Genomic DNA, 18,562 nt, shown 5'->3' with positions numbered 1-18,562 from the left:
TTGCCCTCAAGTTTTGGAATTTGTAAAGTCTCACACAAACTTTAATTCCATACCCTAGAAGTTTTAAAAGTTAAAATTCTACCCTTATACTATTATAATATTAATGGTTAGTTATTATATATATGTATAAGAACAAGTCGTTTTACCGTTAGTAGGCCTCATTCACGAAGCCGGTCTATAAGGTGGGTATAAGGTTTTTGCCTATAAAATGGCAACTTAATGGGTGTCCACTCTCACCCACCGCTTGCTTGACTGGTGGAGGGTCGTTAGCCGAACGGGTAGGACAATGACTTTAAATTCTCATTAAAAGTATAATGATTATTATAAAGTAACTAAATATTTTTTTATTTAATTCCCAATCTTAGTTACTTTAGGAAAAATGTGAATTTGGTGCTAGCCCATGGAATTCACACTTTGTACCTTACCAAGTCGTTGGTGGAGCGTGTGTGGTTAACCGGCACACTAACTTGGACTAGTAAGGATCACGAAGGGTGACTTAATGTTTGTCATAGATCAATGGAGCGTGTGTGGTTAACCGGCACATTGATTAGGTGATAATATTAATGGTACCAAGTGAATTGGTATGGTTATTCACACCTTGTTTTGTGATCCTCGACATCCCAGTCACAAAATTTGAGAGGGCACACTCGAGATTGAAACATGCCATTGAAAAGCTCAATGAATCTCAAAAGATCTTGGAATTTCAAATCCAATTAAAACCTAATAAATTATTTCGTTTTTCATGGTGGAAATTGGTGAATCGTCATTCGCCTACCTTCAAATATTTTATAGCTTGGATTACGGCATCCCTCTTCCAAATTATAAAATATTGTGTTGGGTCCTAGCCTTAATATTTCATATTGGGTGTTATATTAAGGACTTTGAATCAACTAACTTGATTTTCTCCCATTATAGATGTCTGGTTTAGACAACTATGATCTTCCCAAATCTCTTGAAGATGGTGTCCCTCAACACCATGCTTCACTTCCTCCACCTCCTCCAATTATTCTCCCTCACCCACAAGTTCTTGAAAAGTTTAAAGTCACTCAATCCCTATTGGCAAGCATAGTCTATGTGTGCTCACATCTTGGAGATAAAGTCACATATTGACAAGTCGGGAGAGTTGGGTGTCAAAGTCCCGTGAAAGTTGGATGTTCAATCACTTTCTTAGTAACATAGTGAGTCTCTTTGGGACTACTATGAGATGGACTATGACATGACCCTTAATGATGTTATCTATTTGCTTGGTGTTGTGGAATCAGCAATGATTTGGAACACCAGTAAAGAAAATTTGATTAAAAGAACAACTTCCCAAGTCTTAAATGGACATTGACAATGATAGCATTGGATATCTAGAAAAATATTTCTCTTCCCAATGGAAAGGGATCGGCTATAGTCAACTCGGTTGACCAAATAGTAAAGAGAAAGGCAAATTCTGAGATAGTCTCATGTGCCATTATCAAAGAGTCCATGTGTTTTGTTGCCAAAGGAAGGGGCATTGGTTGCGAAGCTGCCCTATTCACCTGAAAGGTCATAAGGTTGATCAAGTCAAGAGGTTTGACTCTACTTCGGGTACAGTCTACTGTCTAACTCTAATAAGTTCCTATTTGGAGATTCTTATTACATAATGTGAATGGGTCACATGTTGATGTTTTAAGATTCAAAGAAAAGATAGGAAGCTTAAAATAAGTATATGTTGATTCTGATTGCAAAGGTGGGTTTCGATCGCATGGTTCGGCAATCAGAATTTTGAGCTATTGCTTAAGAGTTATAATATATTGCTTATGAATAGATAACAACAAGGTTTTCATGTGGATTGTAAGGATAAGTTTTTCCGCAAAGTTTTAAAATAAAAGAAAAAAAAAGAGTTTTAATTTTATTTATTTTAAAAATATCCTTACAATGGCATCTGTGGAAAATTGTTGCTTATATGTTTCTAGTAATAGCAATATTGGAAAGTGGATTTGATTCTTTCATTTGTGGTAGTGTCTGAATTTACCAAATGAAGAAAGTTTTTCATCACCCAAGTTTCAATTGGATAGAAACTTGGAATCATACAAGTTGTATTGTATGATGAATGAGAATTTTCATCTTTGAAAATTAAGACTAATTCTTTGATCACATGTATATGTGAGTCAAATGAAGGACTAAGGAATTAGGTACACTGGGTGTGCGCTGGTCAAGGTCCACCACAAAGATTGATTTGTCATGATTTACTAAAGATTAGTAAATATGATTATACTTATGAGGTTAAGTATAATTCTGTAACATTGGAAAGGTTACAATGTATGACAAAACAAATGAGAAGAATCAAATTAGGCAGAAAGATAAAAGTTTCTCAAATCTGAAAGGATGGGAGAGTACTTTAGTATCATATTTCATGATCATCTTAATGATTATGAAACCATATCACAAATTCATACTCTAAAGACGTCTTAGTGCATTGTTATCGCTAAGAAGAGAGGTCATGAATTGTTGGATTGGTTAAAATCAAGAAGATGAGTCATATTTTGTTCCAAAACAATTCTTAGAGTCATACTCCAAGATTGTAACCTGGAGTGACATAAAGGAAGATTTATTAACACTTATCAAATGTAGTGTAAAATGTTTCTACCCTTGTACATTTGAGATTGGTAAGTTGTGATGTCTTGGATGAGACAAAGACCAACTAAGACCAACTGTGTGAAGTGTTAGTCTTGATAAGAATCCGCACTATCCCTTGAATATTTGTTTTGTCAAGGAATGGTTCTTGACTGGGGAAACTTATATGTCAAGGGGACAGTGGGAGCCTTAAAGATCCTGAAAGAGTTTCAAGAGTTAATCAAGAGTAAAACCTGTAATTTATCACTAGCACACAACTTAAGGTTTGCAACCTATCGTGTTGACATAATTCTTGTTTCTGTACCTACTTCAAATAAGTTGAATTTGCATGTGAGTTATCAGAGTTCAACCTGGAAGCATTGGTGGGCCTTGTGCTACCAAGGTGACAAGAAACTAAGATTGAACAAGATTTAAGGCTGAATTTGTCACTAACCTTATCTTGTGATTATGGTTTTGACAAATTCACATGGATAGGAACTCATACACTATAAAATCTAAGTATCATAAGGTTTCTCTCCGATTCATGAAAATGATGGTGTGGAAACGCTTTCACTAAGTAGATTTTACGTAGATATCAATTGTGTTATTTGCATTTTCAAAAGTCGTTATTGGAGCGCGTGTGGTTCACCGGCACACTAACATGGACTTGTGAGAAATGGCAACCGTCTAAACAATTAAGACTATGATTACGGTATCCCTTTTCATAGTTCTGAAAATTGTTTAGACACACATGTGAGCTATCTAAGAAAGGGTGTATGAATCTAAATTTCAGAAGTCCAGCAGATATCTGGAAATATGTCAGAGCTAGTGGGAGCATAAGTGTTATGCTGATAATCATCATGTTAGTGGGAGCATGATTATTACGTTTAGTGTTGCAAGTTAGCAATGTTAATTATAGAAGACAAAAGTTTCAATTCGTGAAGTTGCAGGGGTTGAAAAGTTGTTTTGCTATAATTAAGGGAGAGGAAATTATACTTCATTTCAATTCTAGAAGCTTAGATTGAGATTTTAATCATCTTTAGTCAGGGACATATACTTCATTTCAATTCCAAAAGATTAGATTGAGATTTTAATCATCTTTAGTCAAGGATATATATATATGAATGTTATGTCTGAATGGTTCGACTTAAGGAAATTCTATATATATTGCGTTCTCAAAATTCAATTATGACTACGGCATCCCTCTTCATAGTTAAATTTTGAAAACATGGCAAATAAAAAATATTGTAGCAAAAGACTGGTCTAGTATCATGTCTTTATGTGAGACATCATGAATCGTGTCCCGTATGCTTCGGATATAGGATCGATTGCATGTGCTATAATATTCATCTTTTCTAAATTTTCCAAATGCTTAAGGCATTAAGAAGGGAAAAGCCTAGAACTGGATATGACTAAAGTGATTAAGCAATTGTCGAGGACAAATCCGAGGTTCGCAAAGATTGGTTGCTCAGGGACAGTTGGAAGTATGATGTAAGTTGTCGGAAATGACCGTATTGACATGTTCTGAAAAGAAGTAACTCTTGTTCGGAAGTGATAGTCAAAATGGGACTATGGAAATGTCTCCATAGGTGGAAGTTATTCAATCTATGTAAGATTAGAAAACCTTAATGCAAGAAGGATGTTCAAAGCAATGTACTTTGAATATGAGACTTCCGTTCCATAGAAGTTGACCTTCTTTGGAATACTCTGTAATGACTGGTGACAAGGTTTTGGTGACTTTGTGCATAATCATTACAAGAGGAACATTGCATAAAAGTTTAAAATCTAACAGTTTTTTTGGTAAATGATAGGAATCGGGGATTCTCACATTTACAATAAGGATTTGGGATTGTGAAATGAGTATCAATGGAATCATGTTCAATTGATCTACATCACAATGTAAGGATCATAGACAAACATAGTGTGCATACTTGGAGTATGGCATAACTATTGTTTAGAAAAACAAAGTGTACATGCTAGGAGCATGGGACGACTGTTGTTTTTTATTCAAGTCTTAAGTTGATTGTTTGAAACATTATACAATGAATAATGTGTATTCAATATGGTGATAAATAAAAGGTGGTTCTATTTATATTCAAAAGGGTTCTGAGACCATATTGGATTCGATTATTATTGTGTTTCACTTTGTATGTTTTGACTTCCAAAATAACTAGGTTATTCTTTCCGAATGACTAAGTTATTTAAACACTCCACAGTCGTTCATATGTTGGAAGTAGGTATGAATCAAGACTGTCATGAATCGAGTTTGTAGATGGCTAAATGGGTTTAGTCATAGCAATGGTTGCTACAACATTCATGAGTGCTCATAAGTTATGAGTATTGGAATAAACCCACGCTCGCTTGTATCAATTCATGGAATTTATCTCGAGTGATCGTGAGACGGTAATATCATATAAATTTTCAAACCTAGAGATATGAGTTGTTACCTATGAGTTGGTTGTGCATTGATTGCACGTAAACGCATCAGTAACTTGATGTTATAAAACGTGCCTTTGTGTACAATTCAACAAGTAGTAGAACAAGCATATGAGTCAAAGTTTATCTATTCCTTCTAGAAATAGAAGCGATATCTGGGCCCCTCGATGATTTTGTTGTGACCTATGTACTGTCCGGTCAGAACTAAATTGATGTGTTCGATTAAGTTCTTTGTCAAACAAATCGGAAACCGGGAAACAAACTGCTGGACAATAAGTACGACGTTGTTCCATGTATTTGTCCGGCTGATATCATGAGAACAGAGGATTATATGATCACTTATCTAAAATGGCGCTTCATAGTTCAACAGAGTTTTCGAGAGCTACGATTGCTGGTTGGTTCCTGAAGTAACATACGCAAATATAGTTATTAGACTTATCCAAATGGGAGCCTGTTGGATAAGGTGTCTAAGTCCATAACTTATTTGGTATATACTTGACCCGACCCGGCATGGTCCATTTGGGTTGCATTTCATCCAAACTATTTATGGATAATTTTATGAGAGTTATACACATATGTTTATTAATATATTGTAAGTTATAATATATTAATATGAAGTTATTTAATTAGTGTTAGTCTTAAATTAATTATGAATTAATTTAGAGATTAAAAGGAAGACTAATTAAATGGTGGGCTATTGTTTTATATGGTGTGGGCTAACACTCATTTGTTAATGGGCTAGGCTTATGTGGAAGTCCATGGATGATCCATGGAGCTATTAACCCATGGATCCTTGGAAAAGGAAAGGTCATGGGTTATTAGGGTTTCACCCTAACCATGCACACTATATAAGCATGCTTATGTTGCATGAAATAGCCACTAGTGTGGTTTTGTGTGTGTGGCCGATTTTCTATGTGTGTATACACTCTCTCAAAGTTTTCCAAGTGTTTGTGGTGATTTGTGATTCCATTTGAGGCATTCACAGTATTGGTGCTTGGCTCTCAAACTCCAAACAATCAACCATCATCAAAAGGTATGTATTTCTACTAGTACTTTTATGATTCATAATCCTTATGCTATGCTAGTTAGGAAGAAACCTTGGAAATTATTATTTGCATGTATTTTAGAAGAAAACATAGATCCAAGGTTTATTAGGGTTTCATGCACACTTAGGAAGTGTTAGATTGCTCAAAACCCAACATCTTAATGCAACCTTTTAATCTAATTCTAAGAGCTTGTTTAGATCAAGTTACTAAGGTTAAGGTTAATCAAAGAGCTCATTTTGGTTAATTAATGTGGTGAATGGGAAGTGTTAGAGCTTGTTAACACTTTCAAGTACCAACTTAGATGGAATTGAGCAAATATCATGTTATCTTGGAATCACATTGCTAAGTTGTCATATGTATAGTTGGAATCCTTACAAATTCTGAATTTAATTCACTCGTTTAGCTAATTACTTGTATTTTTAATTGTTTTTTTAATCATTTCATTCTACCCCTCCCCCCCTCTTTACTGTTGGTGACCATAGTACCTTGTGCAAAGGGGTATAGATTGATTGTCCCGTGTCTCTGTGGATCGATCCTACTTGCCTTGTACTACCATTTAGTGCGATATAGTAGTGTTCATTTGGACTATATTGTACCCCTTTATTTGTTGGGTTTGACACGCCTAACACCCATCATAATTATCGGTACAAAATACATATATAGTTTAAATCAAACAAAACAAGTATATTATGTTCATCCAACATAGATATCAAGAACACAAGTAATATGCACACATAGCATGTAATTTATGTTAAATACTTCATATCTGTGTGTAAGATGAAAGTAACCATGCACTCACTTGTTAAAGTGATGATTCAAAACTCGGCAACTAGGGGTGCAAACGAGCCAAGCCGAGCCAAAGCCTGGTAAGGCTCGGCTCGGGCTCATTTAAGTTATACGAGGCTCGAGCTTGAGCTCGACTCTATTTGAGCTTTCTTTTACTGAGCTCGGCTCGAGCTCGTAAAGAATTCTACAAGCTCGGCTCGGGCTCGGGCTCAGCTCGTTTGTCGTTTGATGTGCCTAAATAAGCTTAAGCCCGGCTCAAGCTCGTTAAGAAGCTCGTTCCGAAATCCATAATTTCCCAAATATGTTTTTATTTTAATATAAGAAAATAATAATAAATTATATTAGATAAAGGCTCGTTTAGGCTCGCGAGCCTAATCGAGCTTAGTGACATAGGCTCGAGCTCGAGCTCGTTTAATAAACGAGCTTAATATTAAGCTCGAGCTCGGCTCGGGCTCGTTTAAAACCGGTTTCGATTCGAGCTTTTAACGAGTCGATCCCGAGTAGCTCGCGAGTAGCTTGGCTTGTTTGCACCCCTATCGGCAACGCTTCGCTTCTAACAATTCTATTTTCCTTCGACGAAACCTAGTATCATTACCGCTAGATTTTAGTCTAATATTTATTGCAACTATTTACAAGCGATATTGTTTTATAAGTTTTAGAAAACACTTTTCAACCACTATGTACAGAAAGAGGCCAGACATGAAACACCGGAGGGCAGGACCATTTTGACATTTAAGTCGTTATGAAATCCAACAACCCTATGCGACCCTTCAAACCAGATTCCCCGTACTGCAAGTACTTAAAAGATATTATAATAACACTTTGTATATTATATTTTATAATACATATATTGTTTATAAGTTCATAATAACAATAATAAACTTAAACATAAGCTATACTTAAAGTAGGGTAAGCATAACTCACTTACTAGGAAGTACTAGGGAAGGGGAGGAATAGTTTTGGAGTGTTGAGAGAGAAATAAGGGTGAAGGTGTGAAGAATTAAGGAGAACCTCACACCTATTTATAGGAGCTAGCCTCAGACTACTTATGGGTGTACTCCTCGGGGTACGTTGCGTGTACGAGGCTACATTGCGCGTATGAGGGGGAAACTGTCAATCTTTGGATGGGGAAACGTGGAGGTTGCTGGGACCACGCATGCGAGACCGCTGGGTGTAATGTTGGCTATGTGGGGCGTACACATGTCTCCTCACATTTTAACTCATAAACTTCTAAATTCTGTAACTTTCGCATACAAGCTCCGTTTTTTACGTTCTTTATATCCACGCGTAGGTGGTGAAGTAATCTACAACTTCCATTTAGACTCCGTTGGCTAATTTTGACTTCATTTTTAAAGTTATATTTTAATAGGCTTAGACAGGTAAAGTCCATTAAAATTCATAACTTTGTCATCCGACGTCCGTTTTCGTCTGTCTTCATATAGTTGAGTTTCTATTAATGAGATCTTTGATTCTGGGTTGTGCATTGCTATGCCAAATCTTAGAAAAATCATAACTTCCCCATACAAAGTCAGATTTGGACGCTCTTTCTAAGTACACTCTCAGTTTAACATATTCTACGACTTTTGTTTAGATCGCTAAGGCTAAAAAGTATTTTATCGCAAACTTACTTTTTACGATTCCCAGTGTCGTGTTGGTTTTGCCGTGAAACTTCGATAGGTCATAACTTCTTCGTTATAAGTTGGATTTCAGTGTTTCATATATCCCCGAAATCCTAGTTACGGCTACTTCAAGTTTCTTCATAGATATTGGGTCTATCTATTATTTTATTTTTGACGCTTATTTTTATTATTATTTTATTATGTCATTATAAATAAGTATAATGCACACAAATCACATAAATCACATAATCCTCTTTATTACTTCAAAATATGTTACAATTGTTAAACCTAACTATTACATCGTTATGATAATGCTTAGCCTAGAAACATAGGCGTTACAGTGACCCACCGTTAACAAAAATTAAGTAGGAAGGGGAAAGAGGAATTGAAAGATTGAAAATGAGCCGAACAATGGTTGGAATTGGAATCGAATCATGTTTTACTTCAAAATTTGAACTTGATTTTCATTGGATTGAAATATGTAGGTGGCATCGAGATCAAGGGCATAGTGAGACTGGAGGCATCTGAGAACTTCCTTCGGCTTCCCATATCTATAGGCATGCAGTTATGGTATCATCTTCACCGTGAGCCACTTGCAAAAGCCATACAACCTACTACAACATCGAAAACAATCACCATTTGAACTTGTTAACCATCTTCCTTCATCAAACATAACTCATGCCTTGTCTACCACTTTCAACCACCAAGAAAACCGGTCAGCTTTACCGAACACCATCACTGTTAGTGCATAGAGTCTCATATCTAAGATTGTCGAAAGCTAGGGTTTTAAACCACCGCCTGTGATATGCTCTTCCCACAATGTCTGAGGCGTCGATCTTGGTCATCGCATATACGCGACCATTGATCTCCGTCCAATAGGACTTCGAGATCGACAATTCCTGACGTATATTAGATCGATTTCCGAAAGATGTTCGTATCGATCTTTACCTCCATCATCATTAGTCGTAGATCTGGACTGCTAGTGGTGGTTGTTGTGGTGAAAAAGGATATCGATGATATGCAGTGGTTGTTGGAGATGAGAAAGAGGACATTGGAGATGGAGAGGGAGAGGACATTTATGGTTTGTTTTTAGGCTTTAAATTGATGGAAAGGAAGACAGTTTCCGATGGAGGAGATTTATGACGGAGGTCCTTTTCGGTATTCAGTGGAGTGTCTGAGATATAGACATAGTGGTGCTTAGGGTTGTAGATTAGACTAGAGGGAAATGGTAAATGGCATGTATTCTTTTAAAGGGATGAGTTGGACCTACAAATTTAATTAAAATATTTTTTATACAATAAAAATAATCAAAATTTTGAAATATATATATATATATATATATATATATATATATATATATATATATATATATAAAAGAACAATATAGTCATTTATCTATTTAGGGACGAAACATACAACTTTTAACAATATAACGGACGATCGAAGTTAATTTTTAAATTAGTAACCGAACATGTCTTTTGATATATGTACGACAGACGATTCATGTAATTTACTCATAAGACAAATGAGCCTGTAGTCTAGTTCAGAAATGATGACCGCCTTTAGCTCGTCCCTTTTCAAAACGTCCCGAGTTCGAGTCTTCATTAAGCATTTTAATTTTTAAATTTGAGTAAAATGATTATTTATATTCAAGTATTTTGTCTTGATATTAAAATTAACGCTTGGTGCCAATTCAAATGGTTTACACACTTCTTCGCCTTTTCCTCAACACATCTTATTCTTCTGGAAATTTGGGGATGTTTGATCGTTTTCAAAGGGAAATTATCAGAAAAGTCTCAATATTTTCAAAAAAAAATTAAACTTTAGTCCCGAAAAAATATTTTGAACATAAAAGTCCCGATTATTTCATTTTGGATCAAATTAACAAAAAAATATTTTATTTTCTTTTAACAGGAAAGGACATATTATCGTGTAAAATCAAATAATCGGGATTTTTATGTTCAAAAAAAATTGAGACTAAAGTGAAACTTTTCCGAAAATATTGGGACTTTTCTGATAATTACCGGTTTTTAAATTGTTATTTAGTTTTTTTTTTTGTGTGTTTGAGGGGTGGTATTCAATAAAATACTATGTTTTTCTATAAACTAAAATTGACCTTAATTAACTTATAGATTATTTTAGGTTCCGTGTAGATATTGTATATTTGTGGTTTGTGTTGGGCTTGCAGGTACATTTCTTTTATTGATGCGCGGGTTGAGTTCGGATCGTGGATAGTTCATGGGTCATTTAACTAGATCATAGTTGCTTCATTTCGACGCTTACCAAAATATCTCAGCTCTCGTATTCTCTCGTTATTAGGGTTTACAACTTTACATGTTCTAGGGTTTCATTTTTGTAATCCATTGTTCATACATTCTTGATCATCTTATTCTGATAGTAGAATTAGGAGAGAGTAGTGTAGGATTTTGTAGTTAGGTTTCTAGTGTAAAAGTTATGAAATGAATTGATCTATCATCGTTAATGATTGTTCATGTTGGGAAATTGTTTTTGTCCAACTGTTCAAAACTTCTCTTAACCGGCGACAGAGGTACAAATTTATTTCGTTTTTTCATTTTCCGTTTGAATCCGATACAAGCTGTGTATTTAAATGTGCAATTAGTCTAATTATATTTCTGATTATCTAAAAATTGTGGAACGATTTATATAATTTTGTGTGGCATATGGAAAGAGGGGTAACCATGATGCTTTCAGATTAGATTGCATTTAACTGTTTGGAATCTATATGCATCAACATTATCTTTTAAGTGTTAAATTGTTCCGATATGGTTGCAAATGCAATGGTTTTCTCATTTTGATTGATAGAGCTAACATAAGTTGGTAAATAGGGAAGAATTCCAATAGTTTCACACATCAAGAAACACAATTAGGGTAGATTTGTTAAGAGATTATAGCAGCTTAATCATTCATGTACATAGCTAATAGATTTTCCAATTTTACTCACCTAACTATTCAGTTTGTCTCTCCAATGAATTTTTTGAGGCTTCTTGTCATCTGATGTTCATGGCTTATAACTTCTCCAAATTTTTTTGCATCTGATGTATAAATACGTGGTCAATGTAAAATTATAGATATAACTTCCGTTACCATATGGGTGCAGGCGGTTTCTACATCATAGGGTCAGGCATTTGCTAATAGATTTGGCATCATATTCTTTTAGACTGTAAGCCTTGTTTGTTTTCCTTTTTTCCATTATTATATAAAGTTGTTCTTTCTGCTTAAAGTAAAAAAACAAAACAAAAAAAACCCTGTTGTTTATTTTTTGACCGAATTGACTGTCTAAAACTTTGTGTGTAAATGACAAATTTTCCCTCCTCATATAAATGTGGGCTAAATGAAGTAACTATTTTTTTTACGACAAAATCAAGTGTCTTAATGTGAGTAAAGGTTGTTTCTTTGCTAAACGGTCATTTCCTCACATTCCAACATTCTAATAAAAGAAGGCCGGATGGTAAAATGGTATTTACTCACATAAGACAGTGGATTTAATTCAAAAAAGATACAACCTTTATGTATAAGCAGAGGGTAAAATGGTCAAGTACTCACATTCAGATACTTGAATTTGCTTTTGATATGAAACAGAGTGCAAAAACAAACATTTATGGCTAGAGAGATAGACATTATAAGCACTTTACCAGAAGAACTGAAAAATGGTATCGTCTCTTTGATGCGGGGAGAGGAAGTGAGTAGAACCTGTTGTTTCTCTAGGAGTTGGAGTGATATCTTGTAACGCCCATAGATCAGGGCTAGTCAATTAGAGACGATAAGCATCAAAAATAACTTTTTGATGGAAGATTATTTAGAAGGATTACTCTTAACTAAGTTGTAGTATATGTCACAAGGTTTCCGTTCATATAAAGAACGCCGAAATCCGAGTTATAACGAAGAAGTTATGACTTGTCGAAGTTTCGCGACAGAACCAGCACGACATAGCGCGACATAAATAGTGAATTTACGTTAGAGCGATATTTGGCCTTAGCGATCTAAATGAAATTCATAGAATACGTTAAACCGAAAGCGTGCATAAAAAGAACGCCCAAATCTGACTTCGTATAAGGAAGTTATGATTTTTCTAAGTATCGACTTAACGGTATGCAGCCCGAATACTCGATTTGAGATCGAGCGGTTTTTATCCAAAACAATCTAAATGAGAATCGAAGATCTCTTCAATGGTAGTGCAACGATAAAAAGACAGACAAAAACGGAGTTCAGATGAAGGGGTAATGAATTTTGAACAGAGTTTTCCTGTCCCGACTTACTAAAAATAATATATTAATAATATATTAATATGAAATTCAAAATTAGCCGACTAAGTCTAAATGAAAGTTGTAGATCTTGTTTTTACCTACGTGTGGATATAAAGAACATCGAAAACGGAGTTCGTATGCGAAAGATATGAATTTCTGAAGTTCGGGGCACGAACTTCCACCCCTGTCAGAGTTCACAAGGTGAGCAGATGATGGACGTCTGCCAGGGCAAGTGGCCATGACGAACGCAATGACGTATCGAGCTCACGAGGTGAATATTAGAAACTTACGAGGTGAGAATTAAAAACTCACGAGGTGAGTTTAGCATTTTTTTTCCCTATAAATAGAATTCAAGGGTCAGCCGATTTAGGTTGTTCATCTCTTACTCTCCCACTCCCGATACTCTCTCTAAGCCCTATTTTAACCCCCCGAAGCCCCGATATCATCCCGAGACCCGAAGCGAGTCCCGAAGCACCGAAGATCCTGAGAAGAAAAGAGTTTACGAGCCGAAGCTCTGCTTGCAAGAAGCTCGGTGTGTGAAGATCTTCCAGATCTACCGAAGAATACTACTTCTACAAGTCGTAGTGCTATCCGAGCATCGTCTAATCAAGTGAGTGTGTGGTTACTTTCTTCTAACACATAAATATGAAGTATTTGTTATAAAATACATGCTATGTGTTTATATATTGTTGTTTATTTGAGATGAGTGTGGAATGGATGTTTTATATAGTTTTTAAATGAGTTAAACTGTATATGTATTTTATATCTACAAATATGTTGGGTAGATTATGGGTAGATGAGATAGTTGGTGTGTGATAAAAGGATGAGTTGGATAATGAGATCAAGAGGTTAATTTTAGATCCGTGAGTAGGGATCAGATTAAGAGGCTATTTTTAGATCCGTGAGTATGGATTAGACCAAGAGGTTAGTTTTAGATCCGGGAGTATGGATCAGGTAAAGAGATAAAACTTGTTATTAGTCCGGGAGTATGGATTAAGACTAAGTTAATTGTCCCTAGTCTGGGAGTATGGATTGGGCACAGTTATTGATCCGGGAGTATGGATCAGATCAGGATTAAGGTATAGTTAATTGTCCCTATTCTGGGAGTATGGATTGGGTACAATTATTGATCCGGGAGTATGGATCAGATTAGGAGGTTAGTAAGAGATTCGTGAGTATGGATCAGGTAGTTTTAGATCCGTGAGTATGGATCAGGGGAAAAGGTTAGTTTTAGATCTGTGAGTATGGATCAGGTGAAAAGGTTAGTTTTAGATCCGCGAGTATGGATCGGGTGAAGAGGATAGTTTTAGATCCGTGAGTAGGGATCAGGTAAAGAGGAAAATTTTAGATACGAGAGTTTAGATCGTGTCGTTGTGAGGATCGATGGGGTGGAATAAGAGTTGCCTTTATATGGTGAAATTGTACAAGTTTGAATGTTCTATATTTATAAATATATGATATAACATTGTAGGATGAAAACCCTATATGCTCACCAGGCTCCCAAGCCTGACCCACTCAGTTTCCTTTGTATAACAGGTATCGATACGAAGATATATTTCACAGAGAGATAAAAGGGGATGTAAAATCTTTATTGTAAATAATGTACGTTCTGTTTATGCTTATGTGTCTGTATCGGAACATGACATCCCGGGATTTTGTTATATAATGAAAATACATTTCTTTAAAGAAATGCTTTGATAAATCTTTATCATATTTTGGGAACAAATTCCGCAACTGTTTTCTTTAAAAGATTACTATGATTTTAAAAACAAGCATAAACAAATCGGTCTTTTCTAGCCGAGAAATTGGGGATGTCACATATCTGGGCACGTATCCCCCATTATCCGCCTCATCATGCACCCGTCTATGACGGCCAAGGAGTTTGAAGACATTATTGTCAAAACCATTTCAAAACGTATTGAATTCGGCATCTCTATTAGCCAACTTGTTCTTTCCAGTGAGAGTTCCTACTACAACACAATATATGGATGGTTTTATATATGCTCATGAACCTGAAAGTGGAGGAGGTTGATCTTGCATTTCCACCGGAAATGTTTTTCGATTCATTCAGATGGAACGTCTTCCAAGCATACAATTCGCTTGTATCTTTAACACTGAAAGGATGAATTTTATTGCAAGTGCCTCATGGAAATTCAGTTACATTTCCCCATCTCAAAAAATTGATTCTATCTTTAATCTTCTATTCGCGTTTGACAATTTGATTTCGAGGTGCCCCGTACTAGAAGAACTTTGTGTTGAGAGACAGCCGGAGCTTGAAATGGATCAGACTGTGAAAGCCTTCCGTGTTTTATCAAAGTCATTTAAGGTATTAAGGATAGATTTTAGGTCACAGTCACACAATGTTGGGAAACGTAAGCTGGTTATCAAAACTCCGAGATTGGAACACATCCGCCTTTTGTATGCATTGTCAAAGGATATTTTTGTGGAGGAGATTCGGGTCATGGATGAAGCTTTCATTGGTGTTTTAGTTTGTTTACCATTTCATATCATCAAAGCCTTCCCTTCGGTCAAAACATTAACACTAACATATGGATCTTTGCTTGTATGTAGACTTTTCTATTTTATAACTTAATTCGTTCGGTAGCAATTGGTTTTTTTAATACAGGGTCTCCACAATAAAATTAACAAACAAGTGAATCCAATGATGCATTTCCTTACTAGCTTGATCACGCTCGACATGGATGCGTTTGACTAGAATTTGTTGATGTTTCTTTTACCCAACATGCTAAATCTCGAAAACATAACGTTTTTGGAAGTAAGTATGTCAGTCAGTTTTTCTTATTAAGACACTCTACTTTGAAAATCTTGTCATATATAACATTATACTTATTTATTTCAGTTACTTGTTTCAATATTGTACATTTTTTGTGTTATTGAAATCTTTTGCCCATTCATATCATCTTCTTTCATTGATTGTTCTTCCTTCGTATGATCATCCAGTTAATATGTATTCTTAATTTACATCTCTTATTTCACTATTTGCATCATTATGCAAAAGAGCCAATTACAATGAACATTAAGACTAGACGAGGAATAACATAAAATATCCTCCTCTATTTGTTGCTGACATACTCCAGCCAACTTCTAGCCACTTTCCATATTTTCCCCTCTCTTCTTTGTAGAATAAATCTGAAGTATCTTTTGTTATTAACACACCTCAACATTTATCAGACTCTAAGATAATGTATTTTGAAAATCAAAACTCTTAAGATCATAGTTGTTAACTCATGACTCGAAAATATAAATTTTTGACTTATGACTCAGCTCGAGACTCGACTCTTAAGAGTCATGATATTTAAAAAAATTATAAACATAATATTCATTGAGTATTAGTGAACATCTATTATATTTGATGGGCTAGAGTGTTAAAAAAAGTAGAGCGGGGGCTAATACTAATAAGTGGTGAAATCTGGAGTATATATGTTGATATATAAAGAAAAATGTATTTAGTGTTATAGCATCTTTTCTGCAGGTCTTCACTTTTGACGCACTCTCTCCTAACTTTCTCATCCTACAAGTTCTCCCTATGTATACTTGTTTTTCCCCCTCTAGGGAAGTTTCTAGATATTACTACATTAATCTTACATTCATGACTAATCTAGATTATTCTACCAAGCTACATGTATTTAAATGTCTTCATGAAATGTGCTAAATCATTCTTCGATGTCCTAGAGAAATATAGGATGTTCCAGGGTTTATTGGGTTATACATGTAAGTTCTCCCACTTTCTTGGATACTCCAGAAGATTCTAGAATCTCGATCATGACACCCTCCCCCACCTAAGTCTGTGACGTCCTTTTCAAGTCTTAGATATGTACTCCTTGATTTTGCTTTGGAACTGACATAGATATTGTTCATGTTCCCAACTGGACTCACTATCAGGCAGTCCCTTCCATCGAACATAATATTCTTTCCAACTGGGTGATCCTCGTTTGCGAACCGTTCTATCAGCTAAGATTTCATCCACCTCCTTTTCATAGGAGACTACGTCTGCTACTGTGGCTCGATGTGATTTGCCTCTTGATGGATCTTCTTCATCGCGATTGTAAGCTTTGAAGAGACTTACATGGAATACTGAATGGATTTTTAAGTGGATGGCAATTCTATCTTGTATAACCGGGTCCCGACTGTTGGATTTTGAGCATTCTAACATTCCTAAGATGTTCATGCAACCCTAAATACCTTGGATCTATGTTTTCTCTATTATACATGCAAATATGAACTTTCCAAGGTATTACCTATAACTAGCATACAATTATCAAGAATCTAGTTAGGATAACATACCTTATGGTGGAGCTTGATGTCTTGATGTATCTAGCCTTAAGAGCTTAGCTCCAATAGTGTGGAAGCCTCAAGTGAAATCACAACACACCATGCACAAAAGATGAACTTGAGAGAGAATCTTCATGCATCCAAAACCACCATGAAATACAAGAATGCACTAGTATTTTACAAGTCTTTTTCACAAGTAGCGATTTTGGCTATGAATGGATGTATTTATATGTGGTATTTCTAGGGTCATGGATATAACCCAAATCCATACCCATGGGTCTTATGATCCATGGTTTATGTAGCCTAACTCTTTATGTATCCATACATAAACTTAGTCCAACATGGATCATAAGCCCAACATATATAAATATAACTAATTAACATAATTAGTCCATATAGATTTAATTAGTCTCTTTTGATCACTAAATTAATTCCAAATTAATTCTTGATCAATACTAATTAAAACATATGATTTCATATTAATATATTATAACTTATAATATATTAATAAATCATATACAACATCTTCTCTCAAAAGTCCATCCTAACAAATTGCCCTGATGATATGCAACCCAAATGGACCATGCTACTCTCGGGTCAAGTACATACTAATAATAGTTATGGGCTTAGACATCTAATCCAATAGTCTCCCACTTGGATAAGTCTAAAACTATTATTGCAAGTATGACTTCATAACCTGACTAGCAATCGTAGCTCTTAAAGTCGTTGTGGAACTCTGAACAAATCAAATGACACGTCCATTAGATAAGTGATCATATATTCCTCCATTCTAGATATCATATGAACTGAGTCATGGATTATAATCATTCTCTCTGTCCATTTTTTGTTTCCCGGTTTCCGATTTATAACGACTGACTGATTGAACAAATCAAATCAGTCCTGGCTTAGCCAAGCACTCACATGTGTCATCATTAAATCATCGAGGGGCCCACATATATCGCTTTTATCCCGAAGGTAAAAGGAATGGACAAATTTCGACTCATATGGATTGTTCTACTACTTTTTGAATCATACACAAAGGTGCATTTTATAACATCGAGTTACCGAATGCGTTTACGTGCAATCAATGTATAACCAACTCATATCTCTAGGTTTAAAGAATATAAGATATTATCGTCTCATGATTCACTCGTGATAAAATCCATGAAGTGATTCAAATGAGCGTGACAACAAAAGTCACAAAGACTTGGCAACATACATTTACAAAGTATTCCAATGGAGAGCAATTCCATGGAAACGAAGTCTTAAATTCAAAGTATATTCCTTTGAACATCTTTCTTTGCATTAAGTACTCTAATCTTACACAGATTCAAAGAATAACTTCCACCTATGGAAACATTTCCATATTCCCATTTTAACTATCACTTCTGAACAAGAGTTGTCTCCTTTCAAAATATGTCAATATGGTCCTAGCTCTATACTTCCAATTGTCCCTTTAGTAATCAATCTTTGGTAAACCTTAGATTGTCCTCGACAATTGCTTAATCATTTTAGTCATATCCAATACTAGACCTTT

The sequence above is a fragment of the Lactuca serriola genome, chromosome 1 (genome assembly GCF_051521515.1).
Source record: "Lactuca serriola cultivar US96UC23 chromosome 1, Lser_US96UC23_V15, whole genome shotgun sequence".
In the NCBI taxonomy this organism is placed as follows: domain Eukaryota; kingdom Viridiplantae; phylum Streptophyta; class Magnoliopsida; order Asterales; family Asteraceae; genus Lactuca; species Lactuca serriola.
This window is presented reverse-complemented; position numbering follows the sequence as displayed.